General features: G+C 33.9%; 1 protein-coding gene and 1 non-coding gene across 5 annotated transcripts in view; one reads left to right on the forward strand and one right to left on the reverse strand.

Moving 5' to 3' along the window:
- Wdr62 (WD repeat domain 62) overlaps positions 1-25,428 on the reverse strand; it is a 323,903-nt gene that overhangs the window by 173,220 nt on the left and 125,255 nt on the right. The gene's annotated exons all lie outside the window — the stretch shown is intronic.
- TRNAA-AGC (transfer RNA alanine (anticodon AGC)) lies at positions 24,909-24,982 on the forward strand. The gene has a single exon. It is a non-coding gene; the product is annotated as a tRNA-Ala (tRNA).

The following is a 25,428-nucleotide window of genomic DNA, read 5'->3' on the forward strand; positions in this document are numbered from 1 at the left end:
ATCACTTTTTAAAGATGTGTTGAATTGTCATTATAATGTGTTGAGTTACCGGTTACCATCTTCAAGACCCAATTTCAATCTTGCCATTCCTCAAAAACACCCCTCGACACAGCATGTCCAAAGATGAAGTAGTATTTCTCTCGGGGCTTCCAGGGCCAAAATATTTTGTCGTTCACATTGTAGGATAACCGGGCAACGCAGGACAGTAGCAACTCAACGCACTTTTGAAAAGTGATATAAAGTCATGGAAAGTGATAGAACAAAAACAAGGTTAGGTTTACGGGATTTTATCTTCGGGACATCACTTTTGATAACTTTATATCACTTTTCAAAAGTGTGTTGAATTACCACTATCCTGAGTTGCCATGGAACCCATTGTAGATAAATTAAGTATGCATATCTTCAGATCTCAACAGAAAATGTTAATAATACATTATAATTAAATACGGTGTTGCCATAGAAAAAAATATAAAAATAATTATCGCCATATTACTCCATCTCTAATTATGAATATTTTTTTTACATTAAGGCGATGCCATACGTAGTAATGCAAAATCATGTGTTTTTGGTTTGAAAATTTGGTCGCCAAAAAATGTTTCAGATGCTTTAATTAAATACTGCGAGTAGAATACATCCTGGCCTTTGAAATGATCGAGTGTTTTTTAGATAAATCTTTTTATAAGACCAGAAAAAAATAATGTATAAGGCCTATGAAAACTGCTTTAAAGTTCAAAATCTCCTTCTTACGAACCCATTTTCGGTTATGATTTTATTGTATAATGTGGCAAATTAAGTTATTTAAAAATGATCGAAAAAAATTAAATATTGTAATATAAATTAATAACTGAACATCCACAAAATAAAATAAAAGGCACTTTTAGGCCATGTTTTTTACTTGCATAAATCAAAACAGGCGGATAGTGTTAAGCGGGAATTTAAACCTTATCGCCATCTACGCAAGGGTTGTTATTTATAGCGGCTCAGTTTAAAATATTACATGACGTAGTGCATCGCCTTAACTCAAAAAACACAGAAGGCCCAGAGGAAAATAATTTCCCACAGGGCCTACGTCATCTCTGGGGATGCTGCGTGAATGTTCTATGGAGAGGAAGGAGTGAACTATGTTGTAGGAGAGAGGAAACACAGAGACCGGCAAATCGTTCTACGGCCGAGCTGTTGAACTCAAGAACTAGTCGTAGAAGCGACCCGTTCTCACTTGACAAATGTCAACGGTGTACATATGTTGGGCGCGAATAATAATAATACAAATTTATTAAAATAAGTCATTTATAATGGAGCTATTTCAGATTTTAGAATATTAGTTTTTGTGTGTGATTTTCTTTGAAAAAATGTATTATTGTTTACGTAACACAGTTTGTTTGCGGCTTGAGCAAGGTCACAAAGATTGCGCATGGCGAACGAGCAGTAGGTGCTTCACGGTGTAATCAAATAGCGATACGCCCATTGCTATAACAAACACATACATACGGCTTGAAGGTTAAAATACATAATATAATATTATGTATATGAAATAATTTACACAAAATTGTCTCATTTGAATATTACAATTTGGAAGAAAAAAACTTAAGGCAAAAATTAGTATTTTTAATTATTATTTTCATGCGTGTATAAATGATGACGTTTTTATATTAGTGTAATTTAACTAGCGCAGATCCGCGAAAAACAACGCGATATTAAATTTGTAGGATATGTAAAGGTCATTGTCATTGTCTTTCAAAAACAAACATTGTCAATTTTCTTAATAACATAACTAGCGGAAGTCTCCGGCGATGCCCGGGCTTCAACCCGATTTTTTTGAAATCAGATGGAGACCTCGACCTTCCTCTCGTTTTGAAGGTCAAGTGTGCAAAATTGCATCAACCTCTGACTAAAAGTGTAGTAGTAACTGTAGTAAAACTGTGTAAAAATCAAATCCAAATAAATATAAATAAAAAATTATTGTAAGCAAAAACTATTCGCCCGAAACTACAATGAAAATTGAAAAAATCTTCCGAGAAAGAATAAATGCTGCCCACTGCTGCTCTAACCATTAAGTTACTAGTATTATTCATTCAACAATATTAATCGCTTATTACATTTTTTCGCCTGAAAACAACAACTTTATTTTTTGTAGGAAAGGCTTCGTTAGTGCTCATAATCTCCCCCTAGGTGGCGTCGAGACATATTATATCTACATTTATTGGTGAAATATCTTGAAATCAAATATTACTATTTTTGTTTATTAGACAATGTTGTTATTCTTTATGCTATGCATAAAATCCTGTCTTATAAACACTACTTTATCAATAAAAAAATTATATATAAGATTAAAATATATAATATTACATTTTTGTTTACAAATAGAGAGACCTCAGAAATGAACCCTTCAAGTTTTGAATTGAATCACAGATACAATATTGTTTTTGTGTGGCTTTCTTGAAAAGTTGAGTTTATAGACGGACAACATTATGTATTCGTATTACGTACTAAGCATAACTTGCAAAAAGTATTTTTTTGTAAAATAATTAAATTACTCTTACCAAATCTCAGGGGGCCTACTCTGTATCTTTCGGGTTGACAAATCGGTAAGTTCGTGGTTTAACCTTTCCTTGCCGGTGCTGTCAACTGAGTGAACATCGTCTCTAATTAATAAAACATCTCTGAAAATATACTAAACACAGGGTTCAAATTTGTTGGTATTCCTCCGCATAAATATTTACCGAGTGTGTATCACCGGAGGAGTGGAATTTTTAACACCGTAAGGGAAAGATTAATACGGGTTTGTGACTTGGCTAAACCGGCAGCAGGAAAGTTTCGAAAGATACAGAGTAGGCCCCCAGGCGTTCTATTTCCACTCATTCTATAGAGGGCATTATGGCGTTTGAAGTTTGAATGCATTCCCTTGTAATAATTTCGTAACATCAAAACTAGATCTAGGGGCCTACTCTTTATCTTTCGGCTTAACAAACCAGTAAGTTCGTGGTTTAACCTTTCATTGACTCGTCTCTAATTACTAAAATACCTCTATAAATATCGCTATTAAATTACCCTTAAGGCGATGCACTACGTCGTGTAATATTTTTAATTCAGCCGCTATCAAAAACAACCCTTACGTAGATGGCGATAAGGTTTAAATTCCCGCTTAAAACCATCCGCCTGTTTTGATTAATGCAAGAAAAAAACATGGCCAAAAAGTTCCTTTTATTTTATTTTGTGGATGTTCAGGCATACATATTTATCATTTTATAAATAACTTAATTTGCCACATTATATAATAAAATCATAACCGAAAATGGGTTCGTAAGTAGGAAATTTTGAACTTTAAAGCAGTTTTCATGGCCCTTACCTTATTTTTTTCTGGGATTATAAAAAGAGTTATCCAAAAAATACTCGATTATTTCAAAGGCCAAGATGTATTCTACTCGCAGTATTTAATTAAAGCATCTGAAACTTTCTAGGCGACCAAATTTTCAAACCAAAAACACATGATTTTGCATTACTACGTATGGCATCGCTTTAACAAATCTCTGGCGTTACATTTCCACTCATTCTATAGAGGGCATTATGGCGTTTGAAGTTTGAATGCATTCCCTTATAATACTAAACATACCATTGTAAATATACTAAACACAGAGTATATATTTTTTAGGAATTCCCCCAAAATACATTAAATAATTACAATATATAAATATTCACCGGAGCACGAGGAATTTTTTAAGACCGTAAGGAAAGGGTTTATACTGGTTTGTGACGTGGCTAACCTGGCAGCACGGACGTTTTGAAAGATACAAACTAGGCCCCCTGCTTGACATTTGAAACTCGACACCGACCATCTTATGACATTAATATGACTTATGACACAATCTTCGCTCGTCCCGACACTTGTGACAAGAGAATAAGAGATGTGACAGACAAAGAGGAGGAGGTGTGGATTACATTGGTCACACGGAGCGTTGCGAACGACTTTCCGACCGTAGCTTGGGGCCAGTAATTGATACAGACAAAAATAAGTAGGATTATGTAGAAGTAAACTAGTTACTTACGCAATAAATAAATATAAAACAAACAAATTACCAGTGTTTGAACGAAAAATACTTCGAAAGTAAAAGGAAGTACCTGGCTATTCAGATCTGGCCTTTTCAATCCACGTTTTAATTCTGAGTGGTGGTCTTACACCAGGGCGATACTGAGAGTAACTTCCACTCTGGAACGCGCAGCAAATATACTACATATTATCATTAATTAATCAATTGTGAAGTATTGGTTTCACACTATAGTAAACCAATACTTAGGTGATGTCGATAAATTTAATATTAACTTTGCGAATTTTGTGGATCACGTAAAAGATTTATTCCAACACTATTCCTAAATAGAAGTTGTATTTTTGTAAACCATTAAAATCGCTGTATTTTTTATTTGTTGTTTTTCTTGTTTTTTTTTTTGTTTCTTGCATATATTTTTTAATGTTTAATTATTTTTATTATTTCTTTCTTACGTTTCAATATTGTCACCTACATGTAAAAGCCCTTTGGCCGTTAAATACACAAATAAATGAAACAAATAAATAAACACTGTTTGCTTCTTGCAAACAAATAAATACATCTTCAGAATGGTACAATTTTAAATAAATCTATAGTACGTTTATCATCTATCTACGTAGCTTAGAAATGATAGTTATTGGTTTTATGCTTCACGTATAATGATGAATATGATGATGATGATATCAATATCTTTAGGACCAATTAACACAAAATAAGAACTTTTATTAGTGATAGAATTCTGTAACAACTTGACCCTACTGGAAACGCTCGTAAAATAACGTGATCACCTGATATATTTAAGTTTGCTGTTGAAATCAAAATACCTGAGCGATTTTCTCATGAATAAACTCGAATATTGATCGAAATAAGAATATAATCACGTAAGCAGGCACTTTAGATGCATTTACTTGCATAACAGCGACGCAAGAACGTGAATACACAATATAGACGGAACAAATCGACCTTACCGCCCACCTAGGAATATCTGCATACGTTTATCTCGTTGTGAACGAATCCATAACGCAAATAATAATTGTAATATTATGACGTGTGTTGCAACGAATTGAAATAAATTGTGCTTGTTAAAAATGTTCCACTTAAGGCGATGCCATACGTAGTAATGCAAAATAATGTGTTTTTGGTTTGAAAATTTGGTCGCCTAGAAATGTTTCAGATGCTTTAATTAAATACTGCGAGTAGAATACATCTTGGCTTTTGAAATAATCGAGTATTTTTAGATAAGTCTTTTTATAAGCCCAGAAAAAATAACGTAAAGGCCTATGAAAACTGCTTTAAAGTTAAAAATCTCCTACTTACGAACCCATTTTCGGTTATGGTTTTATTGTATAATGTGACAAATTAAGTTATTTATAAAATGATCGAAAAAAATTAAATGTTTATGCCTGAACATACACAAAATAAAATAAAAGGCACTTTTTGGCCATGTTTTTTTCTTGCATAAATCAAAACAGGAGGATGGTGTTAAGCGGGAATTTAAACCTTATCGCTATATGCGTAAGGGTTGTTATTTAAAATATTACACGACGTAATGCATCGCCTTAACTAGGAATTTTAATCGTCATTGTTTTACGTTACTACACGGAAAAAAATGTGTACGGCTTTTTTTTATCAAGATACTGTTAAAAATTTGACAGCATGACCATTTTCTAACAAAAATATCAGTCAGTCAGAATATAACTGAACACGTATTCACGCAGGTGTCCTTGTCCGAATAAATATACTGGACGAGATTCTAAAATATTATTATTTTTAAGAACACGTGTTACTTCCTCATAATATACTCATGCTTTACTGATAGTTTGTTTTAAATTTTTCAAATCATTCGTTATAGGCCACCAGTCCCATTTTTAACAGGAAAACGAATAATTTGACCATATATTTAATGATTTAACTATATTTCATATCGGTACGTTTTCTTCGTGTACAGAAAAAAAAACTTTCAAAACAAGGTAAACAAAAGATGGCCTAAATTGTAGGTTTACCAAGTTCGGTAAAATTGTTTTATAATCGAAAGTCGAAAGTCAGCGCTTTAATCACCACCCCACGGAGAGTATCATTATTAGTAATCGGATCCTAAACCGCAGCTTTACGAGTGAAAGAGATTAAACCGCGAGACAGTTATTCCGTTGTGGATAAGTGGTGACCGACAGACTTACCTGTACAGATAGGTACCTATCTACTTCAGGTTACTCGAAGTTGTCTGTTGCATCCTTCTACTATTTAGTAATGGGGTCATAAGTGCGAGTCGATGTAATGGTACGTATACATTTGCGAACTTAGACGCGAACTGAGTCACGAATTAAGGGAAAGGAACGACGCAACTGCAAGCGGCGTTTCGCGCTATTTGCGGTTGCTTTGTTCCTTTCTCAGAGTTGAGGTTTAGTTCGGCAGTTCGGCTGGCGTATGTATACATAGCATAATACCTATAAACTTTTTAACATTCGTGCTCGCACGATTCTCACTAAGAACAATGTTTACTATACATTATTTATAGCCCTTACTTCCGCCAACGAAGCGGAACTAAACGGAGTTGTTGATATAAAAGGAGAAGTGTTGAGTTGAATGAATGAATTTCCTGGTCTCAGCATCCAACTTGTTTTGTGCACTTTTACTTATTTACTCGTAACAATGCTTTGATCGGATCAAGAGATTTTTTTTTATTCCTTTGCATTCTAAGTAGGTACAGCCAGCTTTGAAATCAAGGCAATACTCACTCGAGCGATTTTTGTTTACAAAAAGTTTTGAACTATCGCTTGCAATAATATGCCATTTATATAGAACCTAAAAATATGGGATAGGCAGCGAAATCTAGGAGGATTCATTAACTTTAAACTAGAGTTTAATGTTTCCATATTACAATTTTGATGAATTAATTAATTAAATAATATGGTAAATGTATCTGAAACTTCCGGCAACGAACAAAAAAAAACATTGGCAAAAACTCTTGAAAGCTATTTCCTCAGCAGTTTTATTAATGACTGACACATTCTTTCTTTGGAACTCCAAAATAATTTCTGCGTTTGTATGTATTTATTTTTCTTGTCTTTAATCTAATGTTGTTTTCCCGAAATGAGTTTTGTAAACTCACTAGGAATAATACATTTTAAATTTGTTATCATTTTGTAATGTATTATCTTGTAATAAATTAATAAAATGAAATAAATTTTTAAAATGGTAATTAAAATAATTTTCTGTTTAAAATATTATTGTAGGCAGGTACTTTATCTCTTCTCTGAATTCTCCAAAACAAAGATTCCAATTTTTTAAATGAAACTTAAATTCAAAGCAAAATTTCTAAAGTTTATTGAGCTGCGGTGGCAGTCACAAGCGAAATTGATATTTTTAATTAATTAATTCTGTATTATTTATCGTAGTTTTCGGGGCACACGAATTTTTATTTGAAACATCATTTACATCGGTGATATGGACGTGAATAATTGAGTAGTTATTTTCCATTCAAGTATAAAATAAACTCGCTATCCGCGTCTGTCTGTTTGTGCGCTTAGTTCTTCTAAACTACGCAACAGATTTTGATAGGGTCTTCACTATCATTTAGAGAATTTCTTCTGGAAGGTTTATATATTTAATAAATGCATATTATATTTATAGAAAGTAGAGAAAAGTCGAGCAACGCCGGGTAAAAGTTAATTTATAATTTTCCATTCAAGTATAAAATAAACTCGCTATCCGCGTCTGTCTGTTTGTGCGCTTAGTTCTTCTAAACTACGCAACAGATTTTGATAGGGTCTTCACTATCATTTAGAGAATTTCTTCTGGAAGGTTTATATATTTAATAAATGCATATTATATTTATAGAAAGTAGAGAAAAGTCGAGCAACGCCGGGTAAAAGTTAATTTATAATTTTCCATTCAAGTATAAAATAAACTCGCTATCCGCGTCTGTCTGTTTGTGCGCTTAGTTCTTCTAAACTACGCAACAGATTTTGATAGGGTCTTCACTATCATTAGAGAATTTCTTCTGGAAGGTTTATATATTTAATAAATGCATATTATATTTATAGAAAGTAGAGAAAAGTCGAGCAACGCCGGGTAAAAGTTAATTTATAATTCATAAGCGCTAAATGCCGTATAACGAAGAAAGGTATTTGGCGAAAACAAATTAAAATACGGACTTGGCCTAGTAATAAAGCTGTGACGAAGATGTAACGAATGATTATCGGTTGAAACTATCATTGAACTCTCAAGGTCAATGCAATCAAATGAATTATTATTACGTGTCTAACACTTTTGCATAAAATGACACAATAATGATCCAATCTTGCCTAACCTCTGACCCTTGTTAGATATGAATGTTTTAAAACAGTGGCCTTTCGTGTAGATTGTGGATCTGCGTGATCATGATACAAAGCAAAGCATTCAGTAAATTAAACAAACCCTTGCAAAGTTGATTCAAAACTACATTAAATCAATATGTTAACACGAACCTAATGTATGTTTTGTGCAAATGAGACGATTAAAATTCAAAATTTTGTTAATATGTTTCCATTTATGTTGGTAACTTCTCCTATCGGAGGTTTACTATCATCGGGGCAAGCATCACCCTGCAGAAGACCGCCCAGAACAACTGGACAGCAGAACTACACTGAGAAAACTTACTGCCATGAAATATTGTTAATTTATTCAAAATCCGGTAACATTATTAATTTTCCTGTTAAGGCGATGCACTACGTCGTGTAATATTTTAAATCGAGTCGCTATCAATAACACCCCTTACGTAGATGGCGATAAGGTTTAAATTCCCGCTTAACACCATCCGCCTGTTGTGATTTATGCAACAAAAAAACATGGCCAAAAAGTGTTTTTTATTTTATTTTGTGGATGTTCAGGCATAAATATTTAATTTTTTTCCGATCATTTTATAACTAACTTAATTTGCCACATTATACAATAAAATCATAACCGAAAATGGGTTCGTAAGTAGGAGATTTTGAACTTTAAAGCAGTTTTCATGGAACTTATACATTATTTTTTTCTGGGCTTATAAAAAGACTTAATCTAAAAAATACTCAATTATTTCAAAGGCCAAGATGTATTCTACTCGCAGTATTTAATTAAAGCATCTGAAACATTTCTAGGCGACCAAATTTTCAAACCAAAAACACATGATTTTGCATTACTACGTAGTGCATCGCCTTAAAACGGGACTGGAGACCAAATAACGAATGACTTGGCAAATTTCATAACAAAATAACATTACAGCACGAAGCGCCTATATAATTCAGATTTCAAAATCTTCCATGTTAATGTTTGGTTTTGTGTCCAAATTACGTGCCTTACAGAAAATATAACAACGAACCAATACGATTCAAAATATAATGGTACAGGTACACAATCATCGATTTTCCTCATCATAATTAATGTCACGTAGTCATTAATTAAACATAAGGCAGATGAGTCTCTGAGGCGTCATACGAGTATAAATAAAATGAATTATGTACCAAGGTCACCGCGGTGAGATGATCTATCTCAGTGGACTAAACTTATTGATGACTGCATCTAGTTTTTTCTATTAAGACATCAATTTTCCATAATGCAATGCGAAAATACTACACCAGGAGCGTAACGTTACTGATATAAATAATAATAACATGGCATTTATATAGCGCAGTTTAGTGTCATTTCACTTCAAGTGCGCTTAACTATAACAAACTTAAAAATGGTAATTCAGTATTAGTGGTTCTTAAAGTCATTCCTAAGTGTGCCTTACCCAATACAGATCTAATATTATAGCACTAAATACACTGTTTATACAAAGTGATGACAAAACTTAGAATAGCAATAACAGCAGGACAGGACAAAACATGAATATTAAAACTAAAACATAATATAAAACAGGAGGTAGTTTGTGCTCAGAAATGAGAATCTTCTGAGCAGACATTTTAACAAGGTACAATAAGGAGACAACCGAAACCAAACAATTACTGGAAGTTTTATGTAAGATTTTTAAATAATTTTGTTTTTAAAGCCCGTTTAAAATCTGGAGATTAGTAAGAGCTGAGGGAAGTCTATTCCAGATGAGCGGGACTGTCACACTAAAAGAACGATCATAGTAAACGGCTCGATTTGACTTAGAAAGTTCGATTAGACGATTACTAACATCTAGATCTGCTGACCTTAGAGTAAGCTGTCCATTGCTTAAGTTTTGTCGGACACATAGTTCCGAAATATAAGCTGGCGCCATTCCTTCCAATGCTTTGAAGGTCATTAAGCAGATCTAAAACTCTATTCTTTCAGGGCATCGAAGCCAGTGAAGGCGATCCCTTAGAAGTGGGGTTATACGACAATACTTAGATTCACCAAAAATCATTATCGCCGCAGCATTAAAAACTGACTGGATTCTATTGATTTGTTTCTGAGGTAGGCCGGCATAATATGCACTATTGCAATAGTCCATACGTGAGACGACGAACGAATTTATGAGTGACTTTGCTCCATCAGAGGGAAGGCATCTCGTGATTGATTAACTGTTACTGTATCTAATAGAATTAGCTCTGAAAGGAGACTTGCAGTGCTTAAATATGTGTAACAACCATCAATGTCTTATAAGGTAAATCCAAAGAGTATGGGGTAAATCAATATCAGTTGGGCTAAGCCCAGTTTCCAAATAATTAAACAAATAGTTTGTCACAAAAAAAAACAATTAAAGATAGTTCATCAGTTACAACAAAGTTGATTGAAATAATAGATTATTACAATAGAATGTTGATCGTGTACATATGCATTGATATACAACGGAAATAAATAAAATAATGCAATCTTATTCGAGTTCAAAATTAATGGCTAGATGCGTAGGTACATAACACTGCGAACTGAGCCATTGATTAAGTAGGACAGACATTTAATTCGTTCATTAACAGATGTAATGTCATCCAATTTCAGAGAAATGCGTATATCTTCGCGCGTGTATGCGTAATTGCCACCAAAAGTTGATATAGTGCATTGTCATTGACAATGAGTCTATCTGGGGAGTTTTTGCTCGATCGGAAGTCGGGAAGCGGGTTAATTTCCACCTCATTCATACATTCAAGCAAGAAAACAAAAGTGAAATTCAAACACGTGTATATAAACTGCACGGAGAAAACTTACTAATATGAAATACAATTTATTAAAAATTTGGTAAAATTATTCGGTTTTTTGAATTGAAGAGTTCCTAACAAAGTATCAGTCAAAAGCGAATGTTTTATGAGAACGGCGAAACACGTGTTCATATAAATACTGATATTATCGCATTCCGTCATGATATATATTAGGAAAAGAATACGTGTTCGCGATATATTCTAAATGAATAATATTTCATCAGAAAATTTGGTATGCTGTTACTTTTTTAACAGGATTATTTTTCTCCGTGTAGATAGAGTGAGGTATCTTTTAGTGGTTTAATTCGTGCTGAATCGAATGAGATTACTCCCAAGTAGATAGTATCAATATTTATTAAGATAAGACAGGTTTTTGGTAAAAAAAAATGAAAATAACAAGGGTTTTAACATTTAACCCCCTGGAGGGTTATTCCACCGCTTTATTTTGGGCGTAAGTCGTAGTGGAAAACAATCGTAAAACTTATATGTATAATATTATTACGCTTTATAATAATTAATCATTATTTATCATAGAAATAGAAAATTAGTACATACGTTCTAAGATAAATACTATGCGGTTGGGTACCATCCTCGCAGTGTACGTGTTTACAAACCATTGCTGGTACACATAATAACATTAAAGTGAGCCATTGTCTTGGATTAGTAATTAAAACTTAGTATTTACGATGGAAAAGTGCCCACATAAAAGCGGCTGTAAAAACGCATGGTAAAGGCAGAATTTCAATTTACGACAGTAGTTTTGTCACAAACTTCATGTTCCAAAATGGTTTTGCCGTACGGCGTCAGAGATGTGTATACGTAGTTGGGTTTTTAAGTTTCAACTTCAACAGTTCTTTTATAAAATAACAGAGGGCGCCACTTCCGCCTACAACAATCAAAACTGTACAGGCATTTAGATACTAATACTATTAGATAATTTATTTTTTTCTTTGTTAAAACAGCATGTCATCTGTCCAAAAAAATTCCCTATATAAGCTTCATCTATAGCTATTACCTTTCTAAATAAGAAATAAAAACATGATAAAATAATAATATATCATAAAAATCCTAGTTATTACCTACCATTCTAAATAAGAAGTAAGATATATTTTTTTTATTTTTCAAACGTTGACTGACGAAGAACTCCATCAGCAAAGGATTTTCAAAAGAGGGGTCCTACTTGATGTCTCATATCTCCAATATTTAAAAAAATAATTCGTCAATATTTCATATTATTCATAAAACTACTATGTATATTTGTAAAATAATCATATAATAATAATAATAATATTTGAATGATTTGTATAGCGCAGTTTTTTTATGGAAAATTACCTCAAGGCCTTTAAATTTATAAAATAAAGTCGCTATCCGGGTCCGTCTGTTTATGCGCTTAGTTCTTCTAGACTACGCAACGGATTTTGATAGGGTGCTCATCTTTTAGAGAATTTCTTCCGAAAGATTTATATTATTTTATTATAAAATTAGTGTAACCAAATCTGTGAATTATGAACAATTCAAAAAGTTAATTAAGTCCCTAAAATTGGATAATGATATATTGAACCCCTAATTTTCTTACACTTACTCAATCTGTAAAAAAATATATATTTTTTAATAATAATTTTAAGTCTTTAAAAAATATTTTTCTAATTTGTGTACCTGATATATTGTACCCTTAATTTTCTTACGCTTACTTAATCTGTAATAAGATATATTATTTTAATTGTCTTTAAAAAAACTATTTTTCTAATTTGTGTACCTGATATATTGTACCCTTAATTTCCTAACGCTTACTTCATCTGTAAAAAGATATATTATTTTAATTATCTTTAAAAACACACTTTTCTAATTTGTGTACCTATGTTAATATTATGTTTGTATTTACATCATAAGTTTTTGATTATTGTTTAAAAAAATCATTAGAACTAAAGGTAAATACTCCTCCCATAAACACGAGCTCCTGGAGCTCAACTTATAGAGTAGTAGAATAATAACGAAAAAAATATATATATAAGTCTGTATATTGTTATCATTTGTAATGTAAAATAATTTACAAGTAATAAATAAATAAATAAATAAAATAATATATATATAACTCATGCATGTTATAATTAATGAAAGTAGAGAAAAGTCAATGTTTTATAAATCAAGTCGTAAAAAATATATTTTCGGACGCTTACATTGCTAACGCTGGCTAAACCTTATGAGGTGCATCAAATAATGCACTATGGAATTGAATATCTTAAAAAGGTCTACCAATTTAACGTCATTTTATGTTGTATTTAAAAGCTGTGTTAATATTTATTTTTATACCTATTTTTCCAACGTTTAAAAATATTCCAAAACACTGTAGGTATACTATAATACATATCGAGCCATAATCGGCAGAACAGCGTAAGCGACAATTTGTAAATTATACAGGAGAAGGTTTTTTTTAATTAACTTTCTTAATTGATTCCAAAAAGGATTTAGGTTAATCAAGATTAATAATTTTTGGTTACTGCCTGTATGAAATGAAAATACTTTTTATTTAAATGCCTCCAGTTGTCGAGATAGTGGCGGTAACGCTGTTTTGCCTGTAACCCTAACAGATTTTTTCCCTCTCAAATGTCGCTTACGCTATTTGGAGTAGATTTAAAAAAAAAATTTATCATGCAATAGGCCATAAGTAACTACTAATAAAAAACATATATATTTTTAAATTAATATTCTTTTAATTATCTTGCTTGTACTTTACAGGGAAAATTAAGAAAAATTGTTATTTTCTAAAAACAATAAAAATAAAAATGTTATTTCCAAAACAATAAAAATAAAACAAAAATATTTTAACAAATAATAAACATAAGAGATACAACGTACATATTTTTATAATAGCACTTATATCGGCAATTTTTCAAAACTTTGTTGGTTTGAGCCACATTTTTCAAAACTATTCACATGTCTTCCTGGTCGGATTCAGGTAAGGTATCTTCCACTGTGGATCCATGTGGCAGTTCCAAAAATTCATGCCTCATCCTCTCAGGAATAATACCTTTCTCGCAGAGACCTTTAAGATCCCTATACTTGATCTCCGATATTGGCAATTTAGCACTGTACAGTGTTGGTGGCAGCGATTGAAGTATCGCGGCACTTGATCGGGCTCTGATTGTATTGTCCAGGTCTAAGAGCTCAATCTTACTCTCATTGACCCGGAATTCTGCATGTGACACAACAATGATTGCATTGGAAATTATGGTGGGCTATTCTGATGGAGCCCAAATCACCCTGCGCCTGATGAAAGTTTCAATTGTCGCATGAATGGAATCGACCGGCATCATGGTGTGACCTGGTAACGTATTTCTAAAGATTCAATGAAACGTTGCATTTTTCATGAAATAAGAGAGCATAGTTAACATTGCTCGGTTCTTATTTTGACCAGCGCAGCTATCACAGTACAATAAAATCTTGGAGTTCTTCCTCGCTTTTTCAATCATTTCCAAATATTTGTACATTATTGTGCAGATTTCATTACAGCCACGCTTGCCATCAGTTTCACCCCATAGAAAGCAATATCCATTCTTCGTTCCACTTTCGTAGATACTCTCATTATAGTATGCGTATTTTCGACTATAATACAACTTTACGCTTTCTCCATGGGGAGTGGTTAGCACCTTCTCGAGGTCAAAACTTGCGCACAAAATATCATTATCATTTTTGCTTTTAGCCTGATCATTAATGAAGATCTCTTTGCATTTTTCCTTTTCGCTGAGGTGACTTTTGTAAATATCCATTTCAGTTTGCTGAAGCTTCTCGTCACCGGACAAATTTTTCACTTTCTCACATAAAGAACACTTGTCCTTTTTAGGTAAATGAAAACCCAAGTTAAAATTCGTATTAAATATTTTTCTAAAAATATTCAGACTCACTATGTTACTATGCCCAGATTCATCTAATGAATTAACATTTTCAATGTATATTTTATACACAGTTTTCACATTACGCAAATCGGCAGGGAGATATCTTTTCGAAGATTTATTTCGACAGTAGTGAGATGGAACAGCGGGCAATTGTGTAATAAACTTTATTACCATGTCCTTTTTTTCTTGGTCCGTTTTGGTTCGTGCTTTCCTCTCATATCGGCTTTAGAAAAATTATTTTCTAAAATATTATTGCATGCATGCCTGATAGTCATTTGCCCGATGTCAAGAGTTTTCAAAGTTAATTGCTGACATACTTGAACTCTTTTCCTGTTCCAATTTATGAAATATTTATATGATGTGTTTCTTCTGCTATAATTTTTAGCCCTTTTTCTTTTGATTGGCTGTTTGTTTATACACAAAAGAAGCCAGTCCCTCTGCCGCTGGTTCCTGGCCATGCCCCAATAAAATGCATGTATTTTAAGGTGATCTTCTTCACTGAATTGAATGGCACAATTGTTGCCACATTTTTTATTTAAACACGGATTTGGTTTAACACTTTTGTGCTGTCCAGTAAATTTTTCTCCTCTCCTTCGCACTCTCTTTACTAATTTTGATTTCCTTAACCCAGCATATCCAATAGATAAATGTGGACCAATAACACTGCCAATAAGTAAGCTTTCATCGCATAATTTCTGCATCTGCATAATCGGAATCAGGCTTCCAAGACTCTTCTGATGGCTCGAAATCTAAGAATAATTCAGTATCGGAGAATTGAACAATTGGACTTAAATGTGCTGTTGCTGAAGTGTTCCCATCACAAACATCTATTTTCTGATTATGGGGCTCTTCGTCAATACATAAAATTGTTCTTAAATTATTATCGGGGGGTTCCAGAATATCCATCGAATCACTTTCGCTATCAGTGTAATCTACTAGATGGACGCTAACTGACAAAACTGGAACATTCTCTACCGCTAGGCGTAAGAACGTAACCGACCATATTGTCGCTTACGCTATCAAATGACGTCGGTTGCGCTGTTTTGCTCGCTTACAAGATTTGTAAGGAAGTTCATACGCTAAAAGGCACAGGTACCAAAAAAGCGTCAGGCGTAAGATAGAACTGTTATATTTTTTTCGCATACGTATTAGGTAACAGTGAACGGCTTTCGTTAAAAATCGTAATTTGACAAAAAACGTCGCTTACGCTGTTCTGCCGATTATGGCTCGATATAACAAAATTAAATGCACCATAGTAATGTTATTGTTTTAATTTTTATAAACACGTGACAACTTTTTATAGCATGATTTTTGTAAACACCTCTCCAGGGGCGCTTTAGAAACCTAGAAAATAAGTTTAAAACATAGATAATATTTATAAAGACAATTAAGATAAAAATGTTCACCTAACCTATCTTAAAGATGGTAGGTACGTATGTATTATTATTTATCTACGGATATTATTTTCTTAAAAGTGTAAAATATTGCATCTTGCTAATATCATATTGACATTGTTTACCACTATTTTCAATAAATAATTTATCAACGCGTTTCAAGCTAAAGGTTTCTTTATCAGGATACAAAGTATGCTGAAAATTAAGATATATAAGAATAGACGAATAAGTATTCACAAATAGGTACCATAAAAAGTACCACAAGTAGACAAAAATATTAACTATCACGCTGTTTCCTCGCAGGGGTATACAAAGAGGACGGATCGCTCTTATTCTTCTGTTATTCATGGCCCAACTCAAGCATCTGTTCACTTGATCGTGCCATGTCTTCCTAGGGCGCCCCCGATTTCTTCTACCATTCACATTCGTGTCATATATTATCTTTACACTCCTTTCTTCGTTTATTCGCTCTACATGCCCAAACCATCTAAGCATCCCTTTCTTAATCTCACTTACCCATACAATTTTTTTTTTTTTTTATATACCTTACGAGTAAATTATTTTCCCGTTTTCAGTGTTACTGGTTTGCAACAAAAATGAATAATTGTATGCATATACGAATGTACATACCTACTTACTTTATATTTGAAACTTTGCTTTATTTACAATATCAGGTGTTATTATTTGGATTTCATGTTAATCTTAGTATTAGCATTTGATTTATATTTTTTGTAAATAGTTATGCTATTATCCATGTATTATGTTACACTTACATATATATATATAAATTGTCAATTCCTCTGTTAATGCCCGATGGGGCGAAAATGAATACTAAATAAATCAATGCGAATCTCCGAATTACTCACGATCATACATGGTTTCATCATCCTACGCCACAGGGATCTTAAGTCCACCGCGTTCAGTCTACTTTCATCCTTCCTCTGCCAATTCCATGCATCACTGCCATACATCAGGGTAGGTATCAGTACTCCATTTTGGACTGATAGCTTAGCTTCTTTGGACACTTTTTTTCAGTTCGTTCTTTCCTCCATTAATGGAGTTACCTACATTTACCCTTCTTTCAGTATGTCTATTAGTCTTTAAATCTCTCGGAAGCATACTTCCCAAATTCACAAACTCATTCCCCTGCTCAAGTATTCACCATTAAAAACATTATGATGTTTTTAATCATCACATTAAATATGTTTCATTAATTTTTCTATCAAAACGAATTAAATCACAATTGTAACACATTGTCCTTAAAAATCTCAACAGGTGTCAATTTAAAATAAATTACATCGCAGACTTGTTTCATTTGACATCCCCACGAATAACTTACCTTTTTGGGTGAGACATAACAACATACTCAAAGAATCCACACCGTCAATGAATAATCAACGAAGAAATTAATACTGAATTCAGTCGACGGGCATAACCTTAAAGCAGGGTCGATCTAATGCTAAGACCACGACAAATTATTGTTATTATTGTAAACGGGCGGTGACATCAACGGAATAATTATCATTTTACACCAGCTTCAAGCTTTAGACCAGGCTGTATTATTACAATGCAGTTGGACCAAAGACGAAAATCAGACAAGATGAGCTCTACACATGTAAACAATCCAGATTCAAAAGCACGCTAACGTAGGTAGATTGAAATTATGATACATATTTATTTATACTAAACTGCATTGTTAATTTATTTTAATGTTTATGTTGCCCTGACAATGTTACGATAGTAAATGATGAAACTTATCGACATTGTATGTGTAATTTAAACATTGATCCAAACAAAGCAAAATTTTTAAACGCAGTGGATCATAAAATGTATAATTTTAATACTCAGATAAGATATCGCTAATTTTGATTTTGAACTAGATTCGCATTCCCATTAGGGATTGATTGTAAGAGAGGATAAAGAAAAGGAAATGAGCAAGAGGATGGTTCTTCTGACCCAGGGAAACTCTCGGAATACCATTTTGGGGAGTGTTGTAAGAATTAAGGTAATTCGGAGAAAGAAGAAAAGGAAGGTTGGCTACTCGGATCTCGTCTCTAGCATGGCAAAAGTCATTTCAAGAAACGTTGGTAATAGTGCCGAATTCCGTTGCAAGCTTAATGTTTAAAAACTTGATTTCAACTTAATTACTACAAGAAACAACTATTTATTTCGGGGATATAGAACAACATGCACGAAATAGATTATTCGGTTTTTAGTTTGGCTTATTTGAATATTATTTGCGTATTTCCTAGCGTTCTTGTGAGAAACGTCAGATGATAGAAAGAAATAAAAAAAAAATGCTTGTCGCACGAGAAATTTAGTAAGTTGATCGAGATAAATTGAACCCAAATGCATCCCCGACATAAATAGTTGTTTCTTGTAGAAATTATGTTAAAACTAATTGATGTTTTTTTGCGTATTTCATGCAACGAAATTCAACCAATTCTCCAGCAAATTTAAACGACCTCTCAGGGTATAATATATTTTAACTCTACACCTAAGTTAAATACGCCATACAAGAAAACAATACCCACGCTTAGTTTCGAACCCAAGACCTCTGGATCCAAAGACTAGGAGGGTACAACTCTACAACGAAGGTCATTGGTTCAAAGAAACAGCGAGCGACCATAAGTGACAGAGAAAATCGAAACATTTTGACAACCCACACATCAATTATCGAATGACGCTTTAAACTTAGTCTAGTGTCGTAATAACCAGACTAATCGATTTTAAATCAGTAATGCACAGTGCGAAAGCTCATCTTGCTCGATTATATCGACGTCCAGAAGTAATAATATGCACGTTTCAAACACAGACACAAAGTAGGCTTATGGTGCCACAAAACCACTGTAAAAGCTGAACACTAACGTATATACAATAAACAACAGTAACACAAACCGTAGTACTAAAAATTCAACACTAGTACAAGTTACAAGTCGAACAACTCAAAAACTGTGAAGGAAAAACACTGCACAAACCGTCGTAGTTATAAATTATTAACTGTTCGCTGTATTCAAATTTTTCAAAAATTAATGTTCTATTCTGAATTTGAATTTGAAAACATTCGATTATAAGACGGGCACGATCTAGCCAACCCAGCGTTAGGCCGCGACTGGTCTGCCATTGATAATGTTTATTAAAATGAACCAGGCCGCGGCTAGCGGCGATGTCAGTAAATAGCCCACTCGACGGAAAGGTCATTATCTTATTATTTAAATTTGTAAGATTTTTGTTTGTATTAGAAAATTAATACGTCATTTAAAGAAAATAATGAGAAAATATAAAGAGGTACAAATCGAAACTAGCAGGTAGCTTTTTTTGTAGCTGAAATAATTTAAGACATCTAAAAAATAATTACAATTAAATAGCCTAAAAGTCGATGCATATTTCAGCATAAATAAATAGGCAGTTTAAAGCAAAGCAATACGCAGGCAAGTACATCATAAATATTACATAAATGTTTTCGTTTGCAAAACAGATTCTGAATTAGATAAAAAAAGGTCAATTAATATTCCTTGGGAAGACTAGTCAACAGCCAGAACTATTATATATGTAAATTTAATACACGATAGAAAAAAATAAAGAATTTCTTGCCAATTATCCATCTACAAAATTAAAGCAGAAAATATGATTGAATATCTCGGGCAAAATAATCTCGAAATACAGGGTTTTGTATAAGAGGTATTATTTTGATATTCAATCGTAAAAGATCAATGGTTTCGTTGCTTGTGTGGCACGTAGCGCCGTTTTGTTAAAAGTAAACGTTGTCCAGATCAATACCATCCAATTCCGGCCATAAAAAAATATTAATCATCTCTCGATAGCGATCCATTCACCGTAACTGTTGCTCCAGCCTCATTTTAGAAAAAGTAAGGTCCATTGACTCCGCCGGACCATAGACCGCACCAAACAGTCACACGTTGACGATAGAGAGGCTTTTCAACAATAACTCTTAGGTTTTCCGAGCCCCAGATGCGACAATTTTGCTTGTTGACGAAGCCACCGAGGTGGAAATGGGCCTCATCACTCAAGATGATTTGCATTTGATTCACTCAAGTGAATTTTAATAATTTCAATGCGTTGTTGAAGCGTATATCGTTCCATTTTTTATTAACGGCGTAGTTTCTACTTGTCAAATGATAAAAAATGACAGCTTCAAAAGTAAAATCTACCGAAATAGCGGGCTATTCAAAATAACACCTCATATTGGAAAACCCTGTAGTATAAAATAAAGTCGCTATCTGTCTGTTTGTGCGCTTAGCTCTTCTAAACTACGCAACGAATTTTGATAGGATTTTCACTATCATTTGTTCTTTAAGGTTTGTGTATATAATGCATGCATGTTATATTTATAGAAAGTAGAGAAAAGTATGGGTTTATCATAGAATTCAAAACCTCAAACTACTCCAAATCATTCACAACCCCGAGCAACGCTGGGTCCACGCCAGCTAGTAATAAATACAAATTTTGCCTGAGTATGTTTGTGCTCGCAAAACTCGAAAAGCATTCGACTGATATCGCTAAAAAATTCAAAGTTTGTTTTTATTAGTGCCAGGAGTGTTTGGAGTGTGTTTTCAATGGTATAAGTCGGGGACGCCCGAGGAATACAACGCAATATCTCTGCACCATAATGAGATACGGAGTCGAAATAAAAGTCGATGTAATGTAGTTTTTTAGTAGTAACATTGTGGTATGCAGTAGTGAATGGTGGAAGAAGTCAGAGACGCTCCGAGAAAGACATTAGTAATGGCGAAGCACTGCAGGATCCACTAGTAAGAAATAAAGAAGCATAAAAAAATACCAAAGGCTTAAAATAACTAAGTAACCATCACGCCGTCTCTCCGCAAGGATATACAGAGAGGACAGACCGTCACACAAATCTGTCTTGGCACAATCATAGCTTCATTACACCCATACATATTCTTCTTATTGTTTTGACTTTTGATTTTTGTCCCAAACAAAAATAATTACAGCAATTTAATATAAAATTCTATATCCCCTTTTGCAAGGTGCCCCTATTCTATCATCGGTCACCTGTCCCATGCTCGCAGCAAAGCTGCGCCCGGTTGCCGCGCGAGTGCGAGCGGGACGACGCTATGCACCCGGATAGCGGCATCCCCGTCCAACCCGTTAGATATCGTAGCATACCTGTATTCCATAGAAAAATAATCATACAACCTGACGACATTAGCTGCCCGTATGTATGGTGTGCATGTACGTTAGGGTGGGCCGTTTACGCACGGAGGTTGCTGTTTTGAGATGTCGTTATTTTAGTTACTAAAACCGGATAAGAGTCCCAATCTTCTGCAGCCAGCAGGACAATGGCATCTCTAAATAAGTATGTTGTTATACTGATAGTAGTGTAGAGGGGAAAGAAATTCAGGGAGATGTATAGGTCGGTTGGAGTGTACATGACTATTTAGATCTGGTCACCTAACACGACTATTGCCTTTTAATTTTGTTTGTTTTTATTATATTCTATTACTTATTACTAGTGCAGACTCGTGAAAAGTCCCGGGATGGTCAGAATTCTTGAGAAATCAATTTTCTGTTAAGATATATTATAGGTAGGTACTTCATCGCTTAAAGGAATTCTTGACAGAATCAGTTTCAATTTTGAAAATGACAATTAAATTCAAAACAGATCCGAGTTAATTTATTTTATGTGAATACCGCACAAATCTCAACCGTCTGGAGCCAATGAGACTATGGCATCCTCAATTGGGGTATGTTGTTAGGCTGATGGTAGCGGGGAGGGAAAGGAGATGAGGAAAATGGGGGAGTACCTGGCTATTCAGATCTGGTCACCAAACACGGCTAAAGACATTCCAAGCAACATTTCGATTCTGAATGGTGGTCTTTCACCAGGGCAGTTCAAACCATCGTTCATCTTACCCATCTCTCTTGCACTCCAAACGGGTATGCCTTTTCCCACTCGCTCCGGGCATTTGGGTCTCTTTAAACTTTTGACATTCGAATCCGTGGTCTGAAACTTAGCCAAAAGTTGTAGGTATGAAATATTTTATCACTTACACTCTCCTGATATTGTATATCCCCATCCCATTTGAATATCGTAAACACAGTTTTGTATCGGAAAATTTATGCCTCGATTGGGCAAATATTTGAAACACGCACACAAGGCACTCCTTGTGTTATTCTTTATTATATGTTAATATGTTAATACGTTATTCATTCGGAAGTGCAACTTTTGAGTCACTTGACGACGTATCCAAATTTGAAAAAGTTTTTGACGTTCCATCCTAATGTACGAGTATGTGTAGATACCTATTACAAAGCAATGTGTGATTCGTCAAGTGTGTGTGTGTGTCACATTATCTCTGGTAAAGAACGGCAGTGCTGTCTATTTGAAGAGTTTAAGGTAGGTACCTAAAAATGAAATATGTATATAAAAGAGAAGAATCATAATTAATTCGGTAAGTAAGTACTATTTTTAGATTTTCATCTTTCGAAATGGATCCTAGGTGAAAAGGGTGTCGGGAAGAGGGAAGACTTATGTAGAATAGCGTTTCGTTTTTAATGCTACACGGAGAAAAATGAGCAACACTGATTTATTAAAAATCTCTTCACATTATTGGTAATCCTGTTAAAAACGGGACTGCAAGCCGCTTCCTGATAAAGTTAAGTAAATTCGTAATAATATCGGAACACGCCTGCATTTGTGTTAATAACATATCATGACGAAATGCAAACAAGTTTTTTATGAACAATTGTTTGGACATCGTGACAAAACATTGATATTTTACGTAATTTTTTTCAGGATATCTATCAATTCATTCGTTGATGGCCTACAATCCCGTTTTTATGTGAGTTTTCGCCGTATTCAATAGATAAACAGGTTCTCATGATGTCTAACAGTCAGGCGGTTTTGCAAAATGTAGAGTAGAGCGAAGACGCAGAATTCCAAAACTTTAACCTCATCTTCAGTCAGTAAAAATTTACAAGAATTTGATCGCTAGTGTGGGGGGCGGGTTAAGGCGATGCACTACGTCGTGTAATATTTTAAATTGAGCCGCTATCAATGACACCCCTTACGTAGATGACGATAAGGTTTAAATTCCCGCTTAACACCATCCGCCTGTTTTGATTTATGCAAGAAAAAAAAACATGGCCAAAAAGTGCCTTTTATTTTATTTTGTGGATGTTCAGGCATAAATATTTAATTTTTTTTCGATCATTTTATAAATAACTTAATTTTCCACATTATACAAAAAAAATCATAACGGAAAATGGGTTCGTAAGTAAGAGATTTTGAACTTTAAAGCAGTTTTCATTGACCTTTACATTATTTTTTCTGGGCTTATAAAAAGACTTATCTAAAAAATACTCGATTATTTCAAAGGCCAAGATGTATTCTACTCGCAGTATTTAATTAACGCATCTGAAACATTTCTAGGCGACCAAATTTTAAAACCAAAAACACATGATTTTGCGTTACTACGTATGGCATCGCCTTAATGATTTTTAGCTGCGTCAAAACCACGATCAGCTGTTTTTGAACATCTCTGGATTTTAAAAAGTGACCCAGGCTTGGTAGACTTGAAGCGAAAAGTTACTAGATAGGCAGGTGATAAATATATACGCTATATTTTTTGTAGCAGCGACGTAGCAATAGCAAACGCATGGCCGAAGGAGGCCCTTAAACACTAACCGTCTTACTCATTAGATTCTTACACGCCTGTTCAACTTTGGTGTGGTAAAGCTGGCCTCGAGCCTGGTTTAAGACCGTTTTACCCAAACAAACACCATGGTAGTAAGTCAAGTTGTTCACTGTTCTGACTACGCGCCGCGTAATATTTACACCACGTTTTTAGTAAGAGTGTTATCATTTATCAAATATTATTTAAATATATAAATTGAATCGTAATATTGTGCGTTGTTTGATTGTATATCTACATAATTATTGTCTTAAGCTAACGAACCCTAAGAATCCATCCACCCACGGCGCTGAAATTCATTGCTTTATAAATGTATAGGTACACTAATAGAATGAACCGAAAACAACATTTCCTAGTGCACGCCGGGATTTGAACCTGCGACCTCCGGCTTGCTAGTCGAGAGTCTTACCCCTCGAACGAAGTATTTATCTTGAACTTAGGTGCCTTCTGAATTGCCTTTAAAATAACATGTATAATTTTAATAATTATAGATTATTCGAGCGAAAAGTTCTAGAAAAAAATAAAATCAATTTATTAAACAAAAAATTGCTAAATGTTCCCCTTCTCCTTTTTTACATATAATTCTTACCCCCTCTCTGTTTTCTGCCTCCCCCTCATTCGTTTTTCCTCTTCTATATTTCCTATACATAATTTAGTAATAATTTTAGAATGTTTTTTTTATGAATCCGGTTAGTTTATATACTCAATTAAGCGGTGTTCAAACAAAGTTTAAAATTCTAAAAAGCAATAATTGTTGAACATGAATTATTTGGCGGGTTGGGAATAAGCCGACGTAGCTTAGTGGTTCAGGGCACCTGACCAGCAATCATAAGGAAGCGGGTTCAATTCCCGTCGGCGGCATTACTTTTATCTCTTTTACAATTTATATAGGTGTTTGGAGCTAATAATTATTGCTTAAAAATAAAGTTATTTTATTCAAATTATAATTATATATAACCACAAAGTGATTGCTACCAGTATAAGTTTAAATTGATTATATGGTACCTATTTCATAGAGGAAACCTTAGGACATTTTCCAAACTACCCGTATAGAATTTACAGGTAGGTACTACACTACACTATTTGTAGTATAGCTTGTATTACAAATTTATAAAGGGGCGTTTAGCGCCATTTTTAGTGCTTGCCCGAATTTTACCAGCGGGCTAGGAAATCGACCGCCCATTCATATCAGTGAATCAAGCTGCTGCCACACGCAAAGCTCACATCAACAGATAATATAAAGCACAATAGCGCTCGCCATACAATCCCATACAGACCCGACACACGTAAAAAGATAACGCGCTATA

This window comes from Hesperophylax consimilis, chromosome 27, assembly GCF_061612785.1.
Source record: "Hesperophylax consimilis isolate HC1 chromosome 27, BYU_Hcon_1.0, whole genome shotgun sequence".
NCBI classification, from domain to species: Eukaryota; Metazoa; Arthropoda; class Insecta; order Trichoptera; family Limnephilidae; genus Hesperophylax; species Hesperophylax consimilis.